Genomic DNA, 17,349 nt, shown 5'->3' on the forward strand with positions numbered 1-17,349 from the left:
GTTACGCGGCGCGATTGGTCGTGGTCGTGGCCGCGGTCGCAGACTAGTTCAATTACTTGTTTTGTACTCGAGGCCCTTGGGCAAGAGATGTACCTATATACTCTTGTAGCCCAACAAGGACAAGGCGTAGAACTGTAAAGTTCACATCGCTTATCGAGCCTAGACGAGTGATGCTCTCAAGGCGATTAACCACTTCATAAAACTTAGCATAATTACCTCTTAGTTAAATTTTATCCATTTCCATCAACGAACACAAATGTCAAAATTACAGAAAGGGACAAACGATTAAGGGCGGTTTCAGACTGGCGTATTTTTCTGCGCGTAATATACGTCGGCGATATGAGCTTACACGCGCGTTCGCGTACGCTCGGATAACACGCTAGTCTGAAACCGCCCTAAGTAGATAGGCCCGGCTATATTATGGAAGTGTACCTAACCTGCGTTTAGAGTTGTTAATTTGAGCCTAAGTGTAGCTTTCTTTTCACAAAAACGCTTTTGTGTCTTTGATGTTTACTTACATGTTTACATTATGAATATGAACCTCCAGGTCTGTTTATAAATATGTATTTTTGTAGGTGATACGACTGTTACACGTGGTAGGGCAGTGTTTGAGATGGGCTGTGTAGTTAGGTACCTAACTATGCAAGATAAAAAAACACCAGACAAAACCTGAATCACGTACACTGTGCCGCGTTGCTAAGAAGTTCTAGCTTATTGTATTAAAACAGTTGCCAAGTTACAGTATGTCTTAACTTTTGTAATCATCCGTTTCGTAAAGTTTTCAGCAGTAAGTGTAAATATTAGTCCTTCCAGAACTTTTGTCCGGTTCAGTTTTCACAGTCACCATCACCAACAAAATCTACCACCACCCACCACCACCATTAGTCAAAATCACCCACACCTTTATTTTTATTAAAAGGTACACAATTGAAATACTTACTACTTATGTGAAAATTTACAGATGTAGACGATGTAGTGCATAATTGTTTACCGTCGCTATCAAAATGTTAGATGTTGTTAGGTATTCAAATCGTGCCGACCTTTGTTAGTTAGTAAAGGAACATTACCGTAATAACGGTTATTTACACGTTACTCATTGTCACTTGTTGTCAAAAATTAAACCAACTCCTACAAATTCGTTTTCAATTTCATTACAATCAAGTGGGAACACCTACCTACTGCAATTAATTAAAAATAGTTGGGATCTAAGCAAAAAGGACAGTACAATCGTCATCGTTTTACACCGGAACCCGTTTCGAATTGGTCTATTTCCATTTGGTTTTTGCTGCGGCATGTGGCACCACCGGCGTGCTCTCGATCTCTTATTATTAATAACCTTCTTTTATGCTAGACACACTTCTATCGATCGGTTTGATTAAAATATCTAAATAATAGAACAACATAATGATATCATTTATATAAAAGCCGAGCGCCGACTCCACAACTGTCTCTACTCTCCGCCACAAAATGGCGGTCAATTCATAGCCTGTAAGTTGAGCAACAAATAACGAGACAATAGTTATTTATAGGTACCTACTCACGTTTTATATATAGCTATAGCTATATGTAATTAATAGTGGATTAGGTAAAAAAACAATCTTAACATTAGGTACTTAATCGATCGCAAATGTAAGATTATCGTGAATTATTCAGAGACATTTATAAACCGTTCGTTAGCGTGGAAATCAATAGCGAGCTAAGTTTAATAATGTTAATTGCTTTGCGCACTACCTGGTATTGGAATAATAAGAGTTCATTAAAGCGCACGCACGGGCGCGCCCGGTCCGTGGATCATGCGCCGGCGGCGAGCGACGTGTATAAATTGCTCAATTGGGTCTGGAGCAAATGGCACATTAAATTATTATCGCTCACCATGTAGGTACAGTGGACGCTGGTAGTACTGAGCTGCTGTGTCTCTGTACCGTTACCCACGTGCACTCGTATAGTTTATGCACGGGCAACGTTCGTTGTACGTACGTACCGGGCTTCTTGAGTACGCGTTCCCAGAAACACCACGGGAGTTGACACACGTATTGGCGGCGGTTACATGATGAATTGTAAGGCAGAATTTATCCAAACAACATATTATATGGGTTTATTTTGAAACAAGCACAGTAATTGTAGATTTTTGATTATTTAATAAAATTGGATTAAGGAGATAACTAATAAAAAACCGGCCAAGTGCGAGTCGGACTCGCGTTCCAAGGGTTCCGTACATTACACAATTTTTAACAATATGTTTTTTTTTTTTAATGAAAAGGGAGTAAAATGTTTTTAAAAAAGCGGCCAAGTGCGAGTCGGACTCGCCCATGAAGGGTTCCGTATTTAGGCGATTTATGACGTATAAAAAAAAACTACTTACTAGATCTCGTTCAAACCAATTTTCGGTGGAAGTTTACATGGTAATGTACATCATATATTTTTTTTAGTTTTATCATTCTCTTATTTTAGAAGTTACAGGGGGGGGGACACACATTTTACCACTTTGGAAGTGTCTCTCGCGCAAACTATTCAGTTTAGAAAAAAATGATATTAGGAACCTCAATATCATTTTTGAAGACCTATCCATAGATACCCCACACGTATGGGTTTAATGAAAAAAAAATTTTTGAGTTTCAGTTCGAAGTATGGGGAACCCCAAAAATTTATTGTTTTTTTTCTATTTTTGTGTGAAAATCTTAATGCGGTTCACAGAATACATCCACTTACCAAGTTTCAACAGTATAGTTCTTATAGTTTCGGAGAAAAGTGGCTGTGACATACGGACGGACAGACAGACGGACAGACGGACAGACGGACAGACGGACAGACAGACAGACAGACAGACAGACATGACGAATCTATAAGGGTTCCGTTTTTTGCCATTTGGCTACGGAACCCTAAAAACCCATCAAAAACTGCACATTTCGAATAGGTTTTCCTGTCATCTTCAGGTAAACTTAGTAGTTTCAGAGATAAAGGGGGGGGGGGGGGATGGTCATTTTATGCTTATTTTCTTGAATAACTGCTAAACTATTTATCTTAAAATTATAAAAAAAATATTTGAGATGAATGAAATGAAATGATGAGATGAAATGAGCTCTTTCATTTGATATGTAACACGATATAGTTACATTGCTGTTTTACCCCCAAAAGTGGCCTCCATATTTAAAATTCATTTTTTTACGTTATATATGTATTTTTAACAATATGTTTTTTTAATGATATTGATAAGTGAGTAAATAGTAGATTGTTAACCAAGGGGTGAAAGGCACTCATTTCTGCCGAGGCAGTAGCTCGAACGCAGTGAGAGCGCCAATAGTCCGAGGCTGAAATGATGCCTTTCACCTGAGTTAAACACTCTACTTTTCATTTCGAATACGAGGAAAGTAAAATGCATGTGTTTTTTAAAAACATGAGTAGGTAAATATAAATTTTCATAGTATTTCTTGAGGGTACTTTCAATTAACAATTTAGCCAAACGGATCGTTATTTATGGAATGCGGAGTTAAATATCAGAATGGAAATTGTATAACAAATCCATTTAAACCCAAATTTCAATTGCCCATTGTAATTTTTTTTTAAATCGTACTTGGAACGTAAAATGCTCTAGTGCAGGAACGTATCATTTTCTGCACACCTTAGAACAACAATGATCCTCTTTCAGAGCACGAGAAATCAAAATGTCTTTAAAAAACCCGTAGGGGTCGGATCAAAAACTAAGTACTTAAGTCCGACTCACGCTTGACTGCACATTTCTAATAGGTTTTCCTGTCATGTATAGGTAAAGAACTATTTAGTGTATTTTTTCCAAAATTTTAGACCCAGTAGTTTCAGAGATAAAGGGGGGGAATGGTCATTTCTTGCCTATTTTCTTGAATAACTGCTAAACTATTTATCTTAAAATTATAAATAAAATATACTTGAGATTCTCAAAATTAGCTCTTTCATTTGATATGTAACACGATATAGTTTGTAAAACTTTATTTTTTAATTTGCTCTTTTACCCACCAAAAGTGGCTTCCATATTTAAAATTCATTTGTTTACGTTACATGTCCGTCTTTGTCTCACAAACTTACATATGTGTGCCAAATTTCAACTTAATTGGTCCAGTAGTTTAGAGAAAATAGGCTGCGACAGACGGACGGACAGACAGACGCACGAGTGATCCTATAAGGGTTCCGTTTTTTCCTTTTGAGGTACGGAACCCTAAAAAAGCGACTTGTATCGTAATTTCCTTGCAGATGTTTTAGTATGTTACTATGGAATGAGTAACGTTTCTACCGCACTCTACAATACAGTAGAAACGTTACCTACGATTCCGAATCTAATTTTAATCGCAACAAAAAATCGATCGCATTCGATTGTGTCGGCGAGCTCATAGGAATCGATATCAATAGTCATGGGATTGCTCTGATGGATTTCTTTCTAAGGATCGAATTAATTGTGCCTGTTAGAGAAAGGGGCAGAGGTGAACAGGTACCAAGGTTTTTTTCCGAAAGGTGCCGCATGTTGTTTTCAGTATGACGATTTGGAATTTTCAGTGACTGTTTATAATTTACTAGATTATCACTATTACAAAGGTCTCAGCTAAAATGTGCTTTATTGTGTAAATTGCTTTAATGAATCTGCCTCTGGTTGGCTCATAAGTTACTATGAACCCAAACCAAAAATGTCTGTAAATATTCTGATTTTAATAATAAGCCACGAATTAGATCTGGATCAGGATCGGATCTATAAGTGTCAAAAGCGACGTTTTTCGTTGAAGAAATGTCACTTTTGATAACGTAATATTTTTCAAATTTAAAAAGTAAAAAAAATAAAAAATTAATACTTTAAGAAGTGGATCTAATTCTAATTCCTAAAAACGTAGAATGCATCAACCAGGAATAATATATAACTTTATGATTATACTACATATAATATTGAACCTTTATACTGTAGAAAACTGTGCTACTATTACTACTAACTACTAAGTTGCTATTGCTATTAAAATATTCGTGACTTGTTTTTAAAATTAGAATACTACAGTTAGTTTTAATTTCGCTTGTGTTCTTGGTCACGTATTTAGATTTAGTAAATAGAAATAACAATTGCCAATAAAAAACAAAACCTCCAATATAGGTACCTACCTAAACAACATTTTCTTTGTTTTTAATTTTTAGGGCGGCATTCGAACTTTAAGAATTAAATGTTGTTACATGGTATTGATTTAACAATTCTCGCATCGTTTCACGAAAGACGAAGGTAGACTGGCGCTTGACTGGCGCTGTAAAATAATGGTATTCAAAACTGATTTATGGTTTCAGTTTAAGTTTCTCACTAGTTCAACGTACACAGTTTGCATACCTACATGGAAACCGACTTGGCAACACGTGTGGTCGCATTTGCCCAAACTAATTTGAGGATATGTAAATAATCACTAAACTGCTGAACTGAAAAAGGATAAAGGTGAGTTTGGTAACGAGTTTCCAGTTTTCCAAACAGTGACACTGAGTATAAAATTATTACTTAATAGACTACTAGATACTTAGAACTATTCTAATAGAATCAAATTTAGTATCGTGCGATTTAAATACTTTTCTAACTTTTACCAAGTCAATGAACCAAATAATTGTTTCGCACGATCCGATACACAATAGTCCGGGATGAAATCAGAGCGTGATGCTGTGATAGTACATGGTTGGCTGCGCCCAGCAGTCAACGCCTCTCGGCCACTTCACGATCTAACTGTTTACTAAGAAAAAAGAGGAAAACATTAAGAACCGCCTTTGCCGTGTCCTATGATAGTAATTTAGTAGTGAATAATTACCTACTGAGGACAAAAACATCTGCCGAAAAATGTTACTCACACGAAATCGCGGGTCGTTGCTATTTTAATTTGCTAGAAGTTTAACAGACTAAGCAATTGATGATAAATTAAGCATTATTTTATAATTTTCATAATGCATTTTCGACACTCGTAGTAGCAATCTACGAGTACCGTAAAACGGGGTGAGTAGGTTTCACGGTTATGAATGGGGAGAGAAGGTTTGAGACGGGGTGAGAAGGGATTTTAAGGCTACTGCTACAAAAATAATGTATTCCAATTTAAAATGGAGCTATAGTAATACGCATGATAAAAAAAATCGAACCAACAATCTTCCAAAATCACCTTTGTATGAAAACCCCTCTCACCCCAAATACGAGGCTCTACGGGGTGAGGTGGGTTTTCCTCTTTATCGTCAAAGTTATGAAATGGAACTACCCAAAATAAAATTAAAACTAAAATACAAACGTCCGGAACACTTATTACATTCAGTTTTTATATGTAAAAATAAAATGTTATCGAGGTTTGAATTTCAGTTTTGACCCTACTCACCCCATTTTACGGTACTACGCACCTAAGCTACTACTCGTAAGCTCGTAACCTTGTAAATTTCTGTAATCGACAATCACAACACTCTAGCTTTAATCTTTAAATTCTCTCCTTCAACACTTTTTCAATATGTATGTCTTATGAACTTTTACTTATTAAAATACCAAACGTCACACGTTTAAATATACTGGTCATTTAAATCGGGTGTTAATCTGCAGAAAACCTCATCAGCATGCAGAATCAGAGTGCTTAATCACAGCGTTGCAGGGACGATTATCCTCAACCGTCTCATTATGACAAGTTGATATGGATACAAGCTTGGAATACTGACATTACACGTAGTGTACTAGGGTGTTGCCATAGAGAAATATAGTAAGACAAGAGTGCTCACTCCATACATCAGTTCAGACTATTAATTTCAGTGTCTACATCTAGCATCGAGTAGCGGAACTATCAGTACTTGACAATAGATGTAGCACCGACCGGAAAGTCTTATCTCAACAGCATAAGACTTTCCGGTCGGTGCTACATCTATTGTCAAGTAGCAGTACTGATAGTTCCGCTACTCGATGCTAGATGCTAATAGTCTTTTTGGTACTAAAACTGATGTATGGAGTGAGCACTCTATGTATTTTTTCTCTATGGTGTTGCTTATTTCGTCGAACTTAAAATATTATGTCTCACCAGCTTAATTTATTCTATTTGACTAAAAAACAAATTTGGATTTTTTTCAGAATTTTCAATTACGTTTTAGGGGTTGCTACCGAATTTTTAAAATTTGGGCCCTCCATACAAGATTATTTATTTTTCTCGTTTTTTTTATGAGACAACAGGTCAGGGTGTATTAATGTGCAGTTTAACATAAAATAATACCACTATTTTTTTAAAGCTTATTATGCGTGTTGTAGGCGTTCTAAATATTGATTCAGCAGCACTGCGCACTCCTAAAACAGGAATAAAAATTATTTAAAAATATATATTAGTATTGAATTACATATAAATAGCTTCCATATACTTTGTTGACTCACTGTCTCACTAAAAAAAAACCAAAAAAAAAATCATCATGTATGAAGGATCCAAATTTTCTAAATTCGGCAGCGACCCCTATAACGAAATTAAAAATTCTGAAACAAATCCACATTTGTTTTTTAGTGAAAGAGAACAATTTAAGGGGGTGAGATATAGAAAATTTCAATTTCGACGAACCTTTCAGATGTGCAAGTTGCAGAAGGAAAAGTTTAAAAAAGTTTAAAAAAGTAAAAAGAAGGAAAAAAAGGGAAAGTTTTCAGAAATTTCTTGAATACATATTTCACAGAAATATAAAATAAAATTCATTCCATGATTCGGAAACTTTCAATCCCCATAAAAAAATTGAGAAGTTTCTAAAACTTTCCCATTTGGAAAATTTCCCAATTTTGGAAAGTTACCTTTGGCACATCAGTCCCCTATACCGTACCAGCCATACCGTATAGCTCCGATTCGACTGCCAAAGATAAGAAAGTGATTTACAGTCGGCATCAATCGTAGGAGACAAAACATAGTACATATCTGCTACCACCCTCTTTTTTACAAATAGGTATATGTTTCATAATAAGACAAATTTTCTCATATATATAACGTGTTGTTAGATTTACTTTGATTGTTGTTGTAATGCGACAAGTTATGAATTTGTATTTTAACTTAGCAGCTATAATAAACTTTGCTCCTTGAAAACAGTGAGTATAAAATTTTGCTGCGAGTGTGAAAGCAAACTGGGTCATACACATCTTATAGTATGCTTACCTAACTTGTTCGCATCTTTCCTGTAGACATCGCAAAGTTAACGGCAACTAAAGCAAATTTTTACGCTTTACCCTTACATGCGGAATATATTTCTTCAGTACTTGAGACTCAAATAAGAAAAACGGGATATATCGGGACCAGAGTCGTTAACTTTTTTTGTATTGTCCTAAGTGACCTTTTTCTAAAATGTGTTTGACCCAACTACCTTAAAATTAGATTGTTACGAATTGATATCTCTATGGGATTTATTATATTCCAGTTTCGAGTCTTTCGACTCCAACTCTGATCGGAATCCGACTGGGACTGCTACACTAGCACGGGACTTCGATTGAGTGAGTGTTGGTGGGAGTCAGACTGGTAATAGAAGTAAGTGAGTGAGGTAATGGGACCGGTGGTGGCAGTGTAACAGGTGGTGTCGTGGTGGGAACGGTACAGTGTAATTGGTGTTAAAAGATAGATTGGCGGTGGGTTATAAATGGTGGGATCGGGAGTGGAAAGGGGACTGTGTCTGTGACTCGAAATGTCAAATTTGTATTGATTTTCCGTACCTAATTAGAGGACTTAATTTCGTCCATATTTCCTTTTAATGTCTTTTCACTGCTGATCTGAAACTCGTATGAAAAAACGTTGGTCTCGTTTTTTGAACCTCTCTGTCGCGCCTTAGTGACATTCGCAACGCTCGAAATTAGATATTACACGAGCGAAACGCAGTTATAGTATCTTTCGTTAGCTATTATATTATTTACATTTTTTATTATTTATTTAATATCAATTAACATAACTATTACCTGTATGTCACTATTTAATCTATTCACCAAGAATTTTACAAGATTAAGTAGTAGATTGTGCACTACAGAAAAATTGTATCGAGGTATACTTAGTGTGCTGCCGTCTGCACTCATCCCAAGAGTTCCAATACATAGGTAAATATTTAAGTGTTTATGAAAATCTGTTCGAGCCAAATTAGACAAATAACGAAGTATATATCGGAAGTTTAGTTAATCAGGTTAATTTCTGACTTGATTGTTAATGTAAAAGCAACCATGCAAAGATTAAAATAAAGTTTACATTAGAATGCAACGTGTGTTTGGTTTGGAGGGTAAGTAGAGCATTTTTTAATTTAATATTATATTGCTTTGAACCAAAGCGCCATCTGGTGGGCCGCACGTAACACAGAGATGCCCCGTGGAGGCATTGTGTGCGATCATTTGTAGCATCACTCCCAAAACACACCCAAATAAATAATAACGTTATTTATTTTAATGAAATACCTACCCCAATTCATAAAACTGACGAGGGAGCTTTTGTATAAATGTTTAAAAATGGTTACCGTTATTTTATTTCAGGTATGTAGGTATATGCACTTATAGGTAGTCATTCGATTTTTTAATATGTCCGAATTGTAAGAGTAAAATTCACACTCATACATATAGGTACATTTATCTTTTTGTATACCCACAGTTCTCCTTAATGGCAAGGAGTTGGATAAAATTGTGATCTATAAGTTAACAATGTTAACATCCTACATATTTAGGTAGTAGTTTTTTTGGTTAGAAAAATTGCTTGCCATGGACTACAAATATAATATTCCACGCTCGCATTTGTAGAGCCATAAGAGCATGTCACATATTTTTGCGAGCTTCGAAGAGTAACATATTAGATACCTATTGCAGGTGACTGTACATAATAAACAATAAAAAATATCGGTACGTTTACCATTATTTTTTCTTAATTCATGAATAACTCAATCATTTAAATAAATCACGAGGTTTAATCGCAAAGAAATCCAATAAAATAATCTGCTACAAAAAATGGATTCATGGCCACCACTAATCAGAGGTTGTTAAAAAACTTATTGCGTGAGCGAAATAAAGGCTCGGTGAAAATATATTAAATTAATCACAAGCCTGTTCGTGCGGACGATAAAATAAAATAAAAATAAGGTTTGCGCGCGAGTGGGCCGCACCTCGCGCCGTGCGGAGCGGCGCGGGCGCCGCGTGGCCAATGGAGCCCGCGCGGGGGCGTGCCCTCGCGCACTACCACGTGGAATGCCTCTTTTTACTTAATAATTACAAACTAGGATCGGAATGTCAAATTATTTTAAGAGCGCCATATTCAGCCATAGTCCGCTCAGAATGTTAATTGGCCGTGGGATAATGTTTAAAACCAATTATAATGCAAATACCTAATATTCTTATGATTTCAGTCTTTCACTTACATATTATACTGAATATAACTGTGGATTCTAAACAGTTTACTTAATTTTTACTGTTCCGTTTACTAGGGTAGGACAGACGTCCTTAATGTCCAACGTAACAAAATATTGTTGTTTACAAGATGTCTATAGTTCGTTTTCTTTTGCATTAGAAAGAAGATAAGCGATCTTGACGTCTCTTTTAATTGAAAAACGCTTTTCAAAAATTAGTAGCTATTACTTATGAAACCAAAAGAATGTAAAATCGTATATTATTCATAATTGTTACATATTTGCCGTTACTTATTTTTCAAAAGTATTTTTCAATAAAAAGACACGTCAATATTGTTTACCTTTTTTCTAATGCTAAAAAAAAACGAACTATAGTCCGTTTCAGTGACACAATGGACCATATTACAAAGTAATAAGAAAGATACCTATTACGTAAATATCACTGAGCATAGAACCGGATTATTTCACCGGAATATTCACCGATGTCGTTTTCCTTCTATAATTGAAAAAAGTGTTATGTTTAATCTGGCTGTTCGGAAGAAGCACCCAGTTATCTCTGGTGCTCACACTGTTCCAGAGCATACAATGTTACGTTACCATGTGACCATGACTTCCAATTTTGTATTGCATTGCATAGGAAATCGAGTAATAGGTACCTACGGAGTAGAAATATTTTTATTTCCGCTCTATCATGTCAATAATTTTCAATTGCATTCAACTTTAAACTAAAAGGTTTACTTAATAGGTACATTAAAAAGTTTTTCATGTTATCGACGACGATTTGAACATTGATAAATTTTCAAATTGTCGTCTATAACAAAAAAAAAGTAGGTTTTATCATATTTAACAATTTATAACATTTTGAACCATGTCAAAATTACGCAGCTGTGTATCTTAAGGTGACAGTCCATTTCCAACCGCAGCTGCACTACTGTTCATTTTACTAGGTACCTAAGGAAATTGACAGTAACAGCGACGCGTTCAGTACCAGCCAGCCTATTATGGATAGCTTTATCCATCTTTATCCACGTGATAAAATAACTGTCACTGTTTAACACCGTGGGAAAGAAAGTGACGGACACCGTTTTATCACGCTGTCACGTAGACAAGAACGACCATCATATCCGTACAGTAGTGCTTTAATAAATACTTTCGCATGCCTAAATACCTACATATACTTCTTTGACTTTGTTTCTTATTCTCATTTCAATTTCGTTTGCATGTTCAGTGAAAATGCGAATTTATCTGCTTAGTGCTACAATTACCTCTGGCTGCCTTATTATAATATGTTACAGATTTACAAGTACCTACCTACTGTATTAGGTTTTTATTTTGTGGAACGTTGTGTGAAAGTGGAATTTGTGAATATGATAATTATTAATTAAGTATTAAAACAGTTTTAGGTAAATCTGATTCGTCTTGTTTAAACAGTTAGGTCGATAAAAATGGGTTAAGAGATACTAGGAGCAGCATCACATGCAAACTACCTGATGAATATCTTTAATTATTAATATTCGCTTGTTTTGCTTTAAAATCCAGTTTGTGGCTGTACTAAATCTCTAGGTTGACATGAAATTATCTCGGGTTTTATTTTAGATCCCATGGGTTCTCTTTTCCGATCTTTTACCTACTAAATCATCATAAGTAATAATAACCTCTCCATAGTTTCGGGTGTTATTTATGAAGCAAAATAATACCTATAATTTAGTAGGAAAATGGCGCACGGAGAAAAACTATCCACCTCTAAGCGCGACACGCGCTCGCAGCGTGACGCGATTAAATTAAAAGCGACTACATGTGTTTTCCTTCCCACAGGAAAATACATTAGCCAGAGCATTTCCCGGCGTCTTCTCTCTTTGTCCCACCAAAGCCTTCGACGCTCCGCTAGAAAGAACGCTCGACATGGCGCCCTCGAAAGCTAACGGGGAGCTTTCAACGTAAATCTGATAAAGCAAACACATTACGACACAAACACAAAGAAAATTTCTTCTCAATACTATCGTTATAAGCTCAACGTGGATCGTCTGGCTCTTTCGCGCACGCAGAATAACTATGAACAGAGGGAGGCGGATATAACTTACCGGTTACAACTGCGGAGCGGGCGTCATTGGATGAAAAAGTTTACGCTGTACCGCCCTCCTCACCGCGTGCAGGGTAGCTGGGCCCGTTTCGTTTACAAAATATTTTCTTAGAAACAGTAAGTCGCCTGGGCCGAGGGGCGGCGACGCGGGTGCCCGCAGTCATGCTGAGAGCCTCAGCGGAGTCGGTGGACACACGTCGCGAAGCTTTTCATCTTTACCAAAAAAAATTGCTCGGTTACAAACACTCTACCGAACTGATGCTACTGATTACACCTCATTTCATCACGGAATGCGGCTGTGAAATCAAAACAAAAATTTTATAACAACGCGTCAACCAACCACTGTGATCAATGTTCTAATTTCTTGGAGATACTGAAAAATATTTTCTATGTAGATATAGATTCAGTGAAGTGCTCTGAATATATTTTCGTGTGCTAACCGACAAACTACTATTTGTGATTTTACTTACGTGATTGTTGAAACGAAGACTGACTGAACATTATTCAAGTAAGATTTTACATATATATTTTATACATAAGTAGGTATACATTTTTAATTTGTTAAATGTTGACACAAAATTTCAAGAGGTCAAAGCGCTGTGCCTTTCTCGCGAATATTTTCGTTTTTACAGGGATATAGATATAGTTTTAATTGTGTATAAGATGCAATACGCAATGTACCATATTGCGTATTGCATCTTATACACAATTAAAACAATATCCAATAAGGGGCTAATACCTATTTATTTGGTTGTCGATGTAATGTTCGTCAGTTTTGTATAAATACTTATTGGTGGGTAGGTAGAGCTCCTCGTTCTGTGGTCTTTTGGTTAAAGAAATTTCACTTTTGACACTGACAGATCGGTATCGTATCGCCGTGATATTGCAAAAGCATTGTTCGAATCGGGCCGTCTGTAAATATTGTACTGTTTTAAGAAAAGACCTACCACATCAACATTTTTGTTACCTAGTAGAAGAAAATTGTAGAATATAGGTACCTAGGCATCTACTTGCTGTTCAGTTAAATATATAAATAAGTATCTGATAATAATCTCAGTGCTTCACTTTATACTTCCATATAAACTTCCATAAGTGGGAAAGGATGCACTGGGATTAATAAATATCAAAACAATATCATATTTGTACTTTTGTAGATATAATTGTCCCGTAGATGTAGGTGTTATCCGCATGCTAGAGTTAACTGATGTAACTGCTCCTCCTTTTTTGAAGTCGCAACAAAAATACTGTCTAATTTATAGACGTAGAGATTTTTCTAGCACGAATGTCATGTTGTTAGTGCTTGTCAAAATAATAAGTGTTTGGCAAAAATTTCATTTTTGGTACAAGCTTTTATCGCTGACTGTACTTTTCTTACGACAGACAACTAATACTCATCGAGACAATTGTAAAAACCCTTAACACAATTAGGTTGCATTGTTTCATCACAGAGTTCCTATGGCCACCTCCTGTCTCCATCATCAGATCAGCTCGATGGTACCATAATATTGCATTGTCATCCGACTTACATGTGTATGCAAAATTTCAGCTCAATCGGAAACCGGAAAGTGGATCAAATTTAACTTGCAAGATTCCATTACATAGTTCGTTACATACAGGTTGACCTAATAAAAGCTTGTTAAAAACATAGACAATCCTGTTATTGATAAGTACCCATTCAGCGGTCACTTATTTTTACGTAATTTTTGATCAAATGTTCTTCCATTTTATCAATCCCATTGTAAAAGATTGCTCTTTTTAGCATAAGCGGCAGGGTCAAACCGTATATATTTTCCTTTAAAACGTCCATCTTCAAATAATCAATATGAAATTGTTTTTAAAGTATGAAATGGGTACGTAAAGTATTAATAATGTGAGTTTTGTTATTCTTGTTCATTTATTTCTAAATGTGGTCTTTGTATATGACACTTAATTATAAGATAGGTATCGATAAACTAAATATCGGAAGGAATTAAGTCACTAGCGTTGCCTCGTTCGTGCTAGAAAAATCCTATGTCTGTAATTTACATTATATAGCTTAGACGAAAATCATACAGGAGTCCCTGATCTATGTCGTAAAATTAAAAGAGTAGTTTTGTGTTGTTTAGGTATAGTTACATAAATGATAGGCGTGGAATTCTATTCTATATCGTTAAAAGCAGTTCTTTTTCTAGCTTTTATTTATTATTCGTTTCTTAGAATCATTCTTAAATTAATTAGAATTACAATCAATTGCATTAACGTTTAATGGTTTTTTTTTTCATAAACTAATGCAATACATATTAATGTTACTATTGCTTCTTAAATTGGACATGAAAATTATGATTATGAATTATACTATACGGATATAGGTAGGTACCTATAGACCCAACATGCAATTATTATGCGTCAATTCGACCATATAGTCTGTGCGGAAAGAGAAGAGTTGTGGAATGTATTGGGCCCCATATATTCTACGACTCTTCTCTTTCCGCACAGACTCTACAAAGAAAGAGTAAAATCCAAAGTAGTCTACACAATTATGAAATTTAACTTAACATACATACATAAATATTACAATAAATCTTGTATGCCTAAGTTGTCAGTACATTTACACAAGCACATGGAAGTAAATAAGATTAAGTTAAAAGTAGGTAAAGAAAAAAGTTAGGAATTGAGTTTATTTAATTTTTATGTGTCAAATAATAGTCCAAGTATTTTAAAACATAGCCATCGTCAATAACGTCATATTTGTATTTTTTGAAAGATATATATATTGTCAAGCTGGTCAACGGTTTGATCTAGGTATATTTAAATAATAGGAGCGTCTGCCCGCGACTACGTCCGCTTAGGATGATGAAGATGATAAGTAAAAAATATCCTAAGTCCTTCCTCGGGTCACAAACTATATCCATACCAAATTTCATCTAAATCAGTTCAGCGGTTTAGGCGTAGGTACAGACAGACAAGAGTTACTTTCGCATTTATAATATTAATAGGTACTTACGGACTAAGTGGGGATATACTTCCAACAATTTTAATAATAGAAAAGGGGCTCATTAGAAACTAATATATAATGGAGACTATATCTAATTTCTTATTTATATTTTCTAATTTGTATTTTCACCGACAAATCAGCCAAGCATTAAGCAAACAGTAAGGTTCTTCAAATCATGATGATATCATGGGTGTTTTCTATGTATTTATCTATATAAGTATGTATATCGTCGCTTAGCACCCATAGTACATGCTTTGTTCAGTTTGGGGCTAGGTTTATCTGTGTAAGATGTCCCCTAATATTTATATTTACTTAATATTTATTTATACCTAACAGCTAATTCTTTCTTTAGCAGCTGCAACCGCGCCAGGGTTGGCAATTGGCATTCGGTTCGACAGTGTGTTGATGCTTTTAAGGTTTAGCTTGGCACCGACTTCAAACATATCAGTTGCTAGCGCGTATAAAAGGGGTTTTGAAGTCGCTTTAAGTTTTTAATTATATTTACTACATTTTGAGAGCCAGCGTGATCCTATTCTCTACTAATCTTACACCGTCCCATTATGGTCCCATATCCCAGTCCGTCTTTTTAGCATTAGCAAAAAAGTAAGCGATCTTGATGTGTATTTTGATAAAAAAAACAACCGTTTGCACTCCGGGAGTGCCGACAGAAGTGAAAACTCAATGACTAGTCCAAAATGTCTGCAACATTATGTATAATTGACCCATCCTCCTTCCCATTGAAAAACTTTAGTTCCGAAATTGCTGGTCAGTGAGCTTAAATTTGTAGAAATTGTAAAGTTACCTTGCATGGTCGTGATATTTTGAGTTTTATTCACCAGTACTAGAGTTCACTTTTGTTAGCAATTTCATCAAGATATAGCTTTATTGAATTATATTTGAGTGATATAAAGTTAGAATGTAACTATGAGATCCTCGTATTTCAGCCCGTACAAGATTAGAACATTGAGCTTTATTGCTTAAAAAAAAGTCCAGTTTTAAATAATTGACCTGATTATGATACGTTACCATGACTTCTTTGGTGAATAAAAACGAAACAGCAGGCTCAGGCATACATTTTCGCCGCGCGGTAGAAAGAGAAGGTTACGTCTTACGCCTTACGGTCACGTGACACCTGTTACGAGTTTAACATTTTTTCCCCATCACAAAAAGTGCACAGCGCCGCTAAAGAAGTTTTCATTCCAAAAACACTTTTATAAAATAAGTTACAGCAAATACTTGTGTAACAATTATAAATCATATACGATATTTACGTTATTTTGCTTTCATAAGTAATATAAATTAATTTTTAAAAAGCGTTTTTCAATCATTTTCAATAAAAAGACACGTCAATATTGCTTACCTTTTTTCTAATGCAAAAAAAACGAACTATAATAACTATAGGGGGTTATATTGGCAAAAAAACAAATAATTTTACGGCAGATGATATGCTCCTAAATAATATATGAAGTAGGTACCTTGAACCCTGTAGGTAATATACTTAAATATATACATATACCTATACCTACCTACATGCAAATAATACTACTGGCATAAAGTGAAAAAATAAAAATCAGTCAATTTAATGTGAAGAAATATCACACGAAAATGTGTGATAATAAGAGTCCTTTATGCTCGACTACAAATAAACATCATATATACTGCACGTAATATTATATTATTTTTAAATACCATAGAGTCTGTGCGGAAAGATAAGAGTCGTGAAATGTATTGGCCCCATACATTCCACGACTCTTCTCTTTCCGCACAGACTCTAGTAGGTAAAAGAAGTATGTCAAAGTGTCAAAGAACTCAGTAAAGCTGCAATGCAAAAGTATTAACAATAACATAAATCCAACTTATATGTATAGAGCAAACCTTTTAAACTGATAAATATTGCACCTCTATCTCAAAACGACTATCCTAATAAGATTAAAGGTAATTCTCAAAAACAGCCATAAAAAGCGTGTAG

General features: G+C 35.2%; 2 protein-coding genes across 2 annotated transcripts in view; one reads left to right on the plus strand and one right to left on the minus strand.

Annotated features, from left to right (window-relative positions):
- Positions 1 to 17,349, minus strand: part of LOC134660672 (protein PFC0760c-like) — a 139,032-nt gene that overhangs the window by 34,064 nt on the left and 87,619 nt on the right. The window lies entirely within an intron of this gene.
- The window catches only part of LOC134661428 (zinc finger protein ZIC 4), a 33,137-nt gene continuing 27,689 nt past the window's right edge, over positions 11,902 to 17,349 (plus strand). Inside the window, exon 1 of the mRNA XM_063517516.1 lies at positions 11,902 to 12,914. The gene's annotated coding sequence lies outside the window, so the exon portion shown is untranslated. The remainder of the gene's footprint in view (positions 12,915 to 17,349) is intronic.

This window comes from Cydia amplana, chromosome Z (assembly GCF_948474715.1).
Source record: "Cydia amplana chromosome Z, ilCydAmpl1.1, whole genome shotgun sequence".
NCBI classification, from domain to species: Eukaryota; Metazoa; Arthropoda; class Insecta; order Lepidoptera; family Tortricidae; genus Cydia; species Cydia amplana.